Source organism: Oxyura jamaicensis, chromosome 5 (assembly GCF_011077185.1).
Source record: "Oxyura jamaicensis isolate SHBP4307 breed ruddy duck chromosome 5, BPBGC_Ojam_1.0, whole genome shotgun sequence".
NCBI lineage: Eukaryota > Metazoa > Chordata > Aves > Anseriformes > Anatidae > Oxyura > Oxyura jamaicensis.
The window spans coordinates 3,803,898-3,809,684 of record NC_048897.1 but is presented as its reverse complement, the minus strand read 5'-3'; positions in this window follow the sequence as shown (position 1 = coordinate 3,809,684).

Below are 5,787 nucleotides of genomic sequence, written 5' to 3'. Positions count from 1 at the left end.
CCTTACGGTCTGTTTCAATGAACTGACAGAGGCGACCTGAATGACCTTACAAGCGGTAATTCCTTAATTGCCCGTGGTCACCGCAGGGCAATTTTAATGATTTGGAGCAGCGTGGTCAGCACCGGGTTGCAAGAGCCCTGCGAGGGTTTTTATCGTAGCATGCCACAGGTTTACCTGGGCCCTCCTTTCAGCCTCCATAGCAGCCCTGCTCCCAGACCTGCAGCAGTGCAGGCACCTTGGGGAGTGCGTAGCGGGGCGGCCGCAGCCCGACTGAAGCCCTCTCCAGCTGAGGGGAAAGGACTGTGCTTCCTCAGGAGCAGAGCAGCGTAGCACCGACACTGCTATCCTGACAAAGATCCCTGTGTCCTCTTTGATAAATAGGATATTCTGTGCTCGTAGAAACCCAGAGTGTTTCTTACGAACCACTTTCCCCTAAAATGCTTCAAAGACATTTTGACCAGCGGAACAAACAATGGGACATGTTTTAGTGTTGACAAGGCTGCTTTTCTTCAGCTGGAGGACCTGCAAGAGGAAGAAAAGAGGAAAAACTCCCACCCAGTTGTTGTTTTTTTCCCCTCTTTCCTTAGAAACTCTTCCGATGAGAAGCTAGGACAAACCCCTTCTGTGCCTTCAGCCTTCTTGGGTGCTAGGCAGAGGAGCAGGGCCTGCCCATTAGCTACGTGAATCCAGGGAGAGGGCTTTTCTTTTCTTTGTCTTCTTGTTTATTGGCTTAGCCCTGAGCTCCATTCCTCTTTTAAATGTGTTTTGGGGTAAGTGGCAGCTGCAGTTCTTCCAGTCCAGATAGTGTGTCCTAGCATATCAGGTTACTGTGATTTGTCTGTTCCACAGGCAACCCGTCAAGTCTTTGACTTAAAAACTTTATGTTAGTGAACAAAAACAACAAGACTTCCTAATTCTGTCAGAGTGTGCAAGGAAGTTTTGAGAGGGGAATTCATAATATTAGTAAAAAAAAAAAAGGGGGGGGGGGGATATTTAATAGAATGAACTACATAGGTACAGTGGATAAGATGGAAATGAATCCATCCTTGTAACTCTCTCACTTCCAAGTGCCACCAGCAGTGATTGATTACGGTCTTGTGCCTTTGCTTGTGCACTGCTCCTGATGTCTCCAGCAAAACGGGTCCTGGCACATCTGGCTTTGGGGGAACCGCTGGAGTTTTACTTCTTAGTCCTCGAAGGCTTCCTCCCAGAGCCGCAGAGCCCAGCTGTAGCTCCCAGGCACCTGCATTTCCCTGTGCCCTGCTTCCTCGGTGTGGCACAGCCTGGCCACCCCTGTGAGCCCTGAGGCCGGCTCCGAGCAAACGGAGGAGACTGCAAAGGTGGAGGGAAGATGGGGCTCTGCAGAGAAACCAGGCACTGGCAGCTGTCAGCCTCCGAGTGCTTCCCCTGTTCCTTACCGTCTCCTACAGCCTCTTAGAGCTGCTGTGTGGGAGGAAAGAGCAGCACCAGCAGCTGGAGGCAGGTGGGAGGAGTGGGAGGAAGAAGAGGGAAGAGCACCTGGGGGCTGCGAGCCGCCCTCGCTGCCTGCCCCCTCCAGCCGTGCTCTCCTCGCCCAGCTCGAGGCTGAGGGGCTGAGGAGCAGGCGGCGGGGCGGGCAGCGGGGCGATCCCTCACCCCTACGGTGTTTTTTGCCTTGCTCCAGGCCAGGGAAGGAGAAGTTACCGATGCTGAACCTCTCCAGCACCATCGCCGGAACACCCCTGGTTTCTCAGAGGAACGCTCCTGGTTCCCCCGAGTTACTGAGCGGGCAGCCGGGGCCAAGGGCAGCGCCGTGCCTGCCTGGCTGTGGCCATAGCCGTGCTGGTGCGAGGGGCCTGCCCCGCGGGGAGCAGGTAGGAGCTGTCCCGCCCCACAGCGCGCCCCAGCCGTGCCCCACGGCACCCACGTGAGGCGAGGGCCTCGCCGTTCTGCCCACGAGGTGCTGGCGCCCAGCCGGCCCCAGTGCCCCCTCAGCTTCACCCCCGTCCCCTGCCACCCCGCCTCGCTCCCACGGGCGCCTCCACCTCAGGGCTCCCCCTGCGCCCTCACACCCCCAGCGCGCCCCGTCCACCCCTCGCCGCCGGGGCCGGACCCTCCCGGCTGCTTCCCGGCAGCTCCGGCCCTCGCCCCGCGCCCTGGGGCCGGCCCTGCCCCGGCGGGGCCCCCGTGTGCCCGTGCCTGCCTCCGCCCGGGGGCGGCCGGCTCCCTGCCGCCCGCCTTCCCCGCGGCCCGGCGCTGCCGGCTGCGGCCTGCAGGTGGCAGCCGGAGCCCAGCGAGCGGCGCCGGGCCGGGCCGGGCTCGCAGCCCGGTGCTCCCCTCGGGCCGCGGGGCCGTCGGGGCCGTCGGGGACGGGGCTGCCGCTCCGTTGCCTCACCCCCCCGGCCGAGGCAGAGCCGGGGCGCCGCAGCCGGACGGCCCCAAAGCCCCGGCCCGGGGCGGCTCCCGCCCGAGGCCCCTCGCCTGCAGCCCCAGACGGGGCGAGCCTCCGCCGCCTGCCCTTCGGGGCTGCCCCGGCTGGGCGCAGCCGGCAGCGGCCTGCGGACGGGGAGCCCCCCGCTCGCCCTCCCGGGCCCCGGCGGGGCACGGGCGTTCCCCTGCCCTGCGGCTGCCCCGAAACGCCTCAGCTCGCCCCGGGATCCACCTCGGGCTCCCTCAGCCCCTGATTCCGCCCCCCCCCCGCCCCCCCCCGCCCCTATTCCTGGTCTGGGTTCAGAGCCGGCGAGCAAGGACGCGGCTCCCCGCCGAGCTGAGCGAAATTCGGGCAAAACCCGAAGGGGCGAGCCGCGAGCGGGGCCGTCGGGGTTTGGTCACCGGCCCCGCAGAGACGGGGGCCGGAGGCCGAGCGGGGCAGGGGGCGAGCAGCGCCCCCCCCCCACCCCCAGAGCCCCCCACCGCCTTGCGGCCCCCCGGGAGGGGACGGGAGCGGAGCCGGGGCTCGGCCCTGCCGCAGCCGGGGCTGCCCCTGCAGGGTGTGGCAGGAGGGGACACGTCCTGCCCCTGCCTGCGTGGGGTGCTCGGCCGGGGGCTTGGGACACACAGGAGGGGGCTGCGGGCTACAGGGCTCTCGCTCTGCCCCCCATTTGCCAGCTTGAAATGCTCTTTAAAATGTATTTAAAAAAAAAAAATCCAAACACTGTTAAATGCAAAGAAATCATGAAAAACAACAAGGAACAAAAGCTCTCAATCCTAGCTGAGCACTGCACAGACAGGAACCTGCTCTGACGTACATGAGCACCCCATAGGGATTAACTCTCTCCTGCCCAGCAAAGCCAGCCTTCTAGTTTCTACTTTGCAGCACATTTTGTGTGGTATAAATGTATTTAATCTAGCCAGATAGAGAGATTAAACGGTACAGGTTTAGTTCCTATCTGCAGCTGCCTCCACCCTAAAATAAAATTAAAAAAAAAAAAAAAAAAAACTGGTCTGGGATTTTTCTGCCTCTATGACAGATCCAAAGAAATTTCCCTGGTGAAGCAGACACAAGAAATAGGCAGCAGAAGTCTACAGCAAACTGAAAAGGAGAAGCTCTTGGAGTCATTTTCCCCTTTGCCTCCCTGTAGCAGATATGCAGAAGGGAGGGTGTTGCACGTCTACTTCCAGCCAGTTCGTGGTTTGCTTCCCTTGCCCCTTAGCTGGGGTTCCTAAAGCCCCTTGCAGCCTCGGCTTCGCTCAGCACCCCCAGCTAGGCGACAGCAGGCGTCATTAACCCTGCCGGGCAAAGAGGGGCAGCGGGGCACCGGGGGGACTCATGCCAAGCCACCTTACAGGTAATACCTGGAACAGAAATTAGGAGGTGGCAGTCTCAGTTTTGACTTTAACCTTCACGTCAGGTTTCCTCAGCCTGCAGTGCCAGACCACTGCAGTACCAAGTACACAACAGCATCCTCCATCTTCTCACCATCTTTGGTACCACAACAGGGTGGAGGGACGTGTAGCCTGCAAGCCTCCAGACCCTCACACGCCTTTCTAGGAGCCTGCAGCTTAGAAAGCTGGACAGGGAGATTCACACTTCTGTCTCTCTGCATTGTCCTTCATTTCTGTAGATGTGGAGCATCATTGCTGAGGAGGGAGTTACTCAGAAATGACTTGCTTCACGTACTGTGTCACTGCATCTGTCCCATGTTTAAGGTCAGTGAGAAGGTCTGATGCCTTTCCTGATGTACTGTGTGCTCCTGTTCCCTTTCTTTCCCTGCATCTGTTGACAATTCAGAGTCTCTCCATGGGACCACCTGCTCAAGAACACACCCTTTAATAGGTCTCGGCTGCAGCTACACCAAGAAAAATTGGGAACAGTGTAGAACTATTTTTCCATTGCTGTGACAATTAAGGCATAGCACTGCATAAATGAGCTTATCCTTTTCATTGTATCAGCAAATTTTGAGTTCTCTTTTTTTTAATTTCAGGTCTGACTGGACACAACTAGCATCTTGGGGTGCCTGACGGGTGTCTGCATGGGAGATGTGTAGACATCACCCTTCTCTTTCCATGATAACCAATTACCATGGTACAGCACAGGACCTGAGCAAGCATCCATAGCATCTGAAATGGCAGTAGTACTCCTGTGATGGAGGGGAGATCATCAGACACAGGTAGGTGGTAACAGGTACGATGTTTTCCTTGAGAAATCCAAGTGCAAATATTTACCTGTTTTCAGTCAACTGCAGTTAAAATTATGAAAAGAAATTGAATTTTTTTCCTCTAAAAAGGGGGAGGAGGGGGAATGCCTTCTTAGGAAGATGGGAATTATGGTAGAGAATGCCTCATGTCTGCACATCTGTTCTGGAAATGGAAAATGTTCGTGAGCTGTGTCCAATCACTTCATTGAAATCTTTTCCCAAAACACCACCTCTGCTTTTCTTGATTCTGGGAAGGTACAATTCTGAATCTATATTTTGAGTTCATCCTAAAATAAGACAACACGAGGTTGAAGATGCCTAGTTAGCACTGCAGGAATGTGATACTAGGAATTCAGATGTTACGTGGTATAAAGTGTATGGTGTACAGATACTGAATTCAAGAGCTTGCCAGCAAGTTTCTGGCCAATCTTGTTGATCATTTTGCCATGATTTTAATGCTGGTCCTCACACATCGGTGCCACAGGTGACAACCTGGACTTTTCTGAACCTCTTATCTTCCTCTTGACATTGAAGGTTTTAGACTGTGCCTGGGGCCCACGAGGCTCTGTCTAGCAGCAAGTGCAAAGTTTTAGAGAGAAGTCGCTGAGGATATTGTGGCACGAGACAGTGGGGGAAAGCAACAGCTAACAGACAGAATGTGAAGAAAATACACACTTTTCAGGGTTGTGTTGCTCAAAAGCCACCATTCAGTGACATTTGATGAGAAATGAGAACTTCCCAGCTAAGACCAACAAGTTATTGGCATGGTACAATGTTACCTGAACACTACAGAGGAAGGCTTAAAATCCCTTTAGTGCTCCTCATTGCTTAACATTTATCTAGCTCTAGGAAGTCGAGCAAAGACTGGTTTTCATATTATTTTAAATGCCCCAAAACTTGGGATTGAAACCTAAATCCTTCCTCATCCGTGGCCCTCCTGTTAGTGATGAGACCACAGCATCACAGATCCTCTTAAGGATCTTAAGTTAAAACTGCTTTCTTCCAGTGCTGCTGCTCTCGTTGTCTCCATTTGCTAATTGTGAACATGGAAACTTGATAGCCAGAGACCTCAGGCTAGAGCTTTACAGATCTCCAGATTACACAGTCCTAATTAAATTGAGGAGAGTGGAGGGAAAGGAATTAATATTAAAAAAAAAAAAAAAAAAAAAAA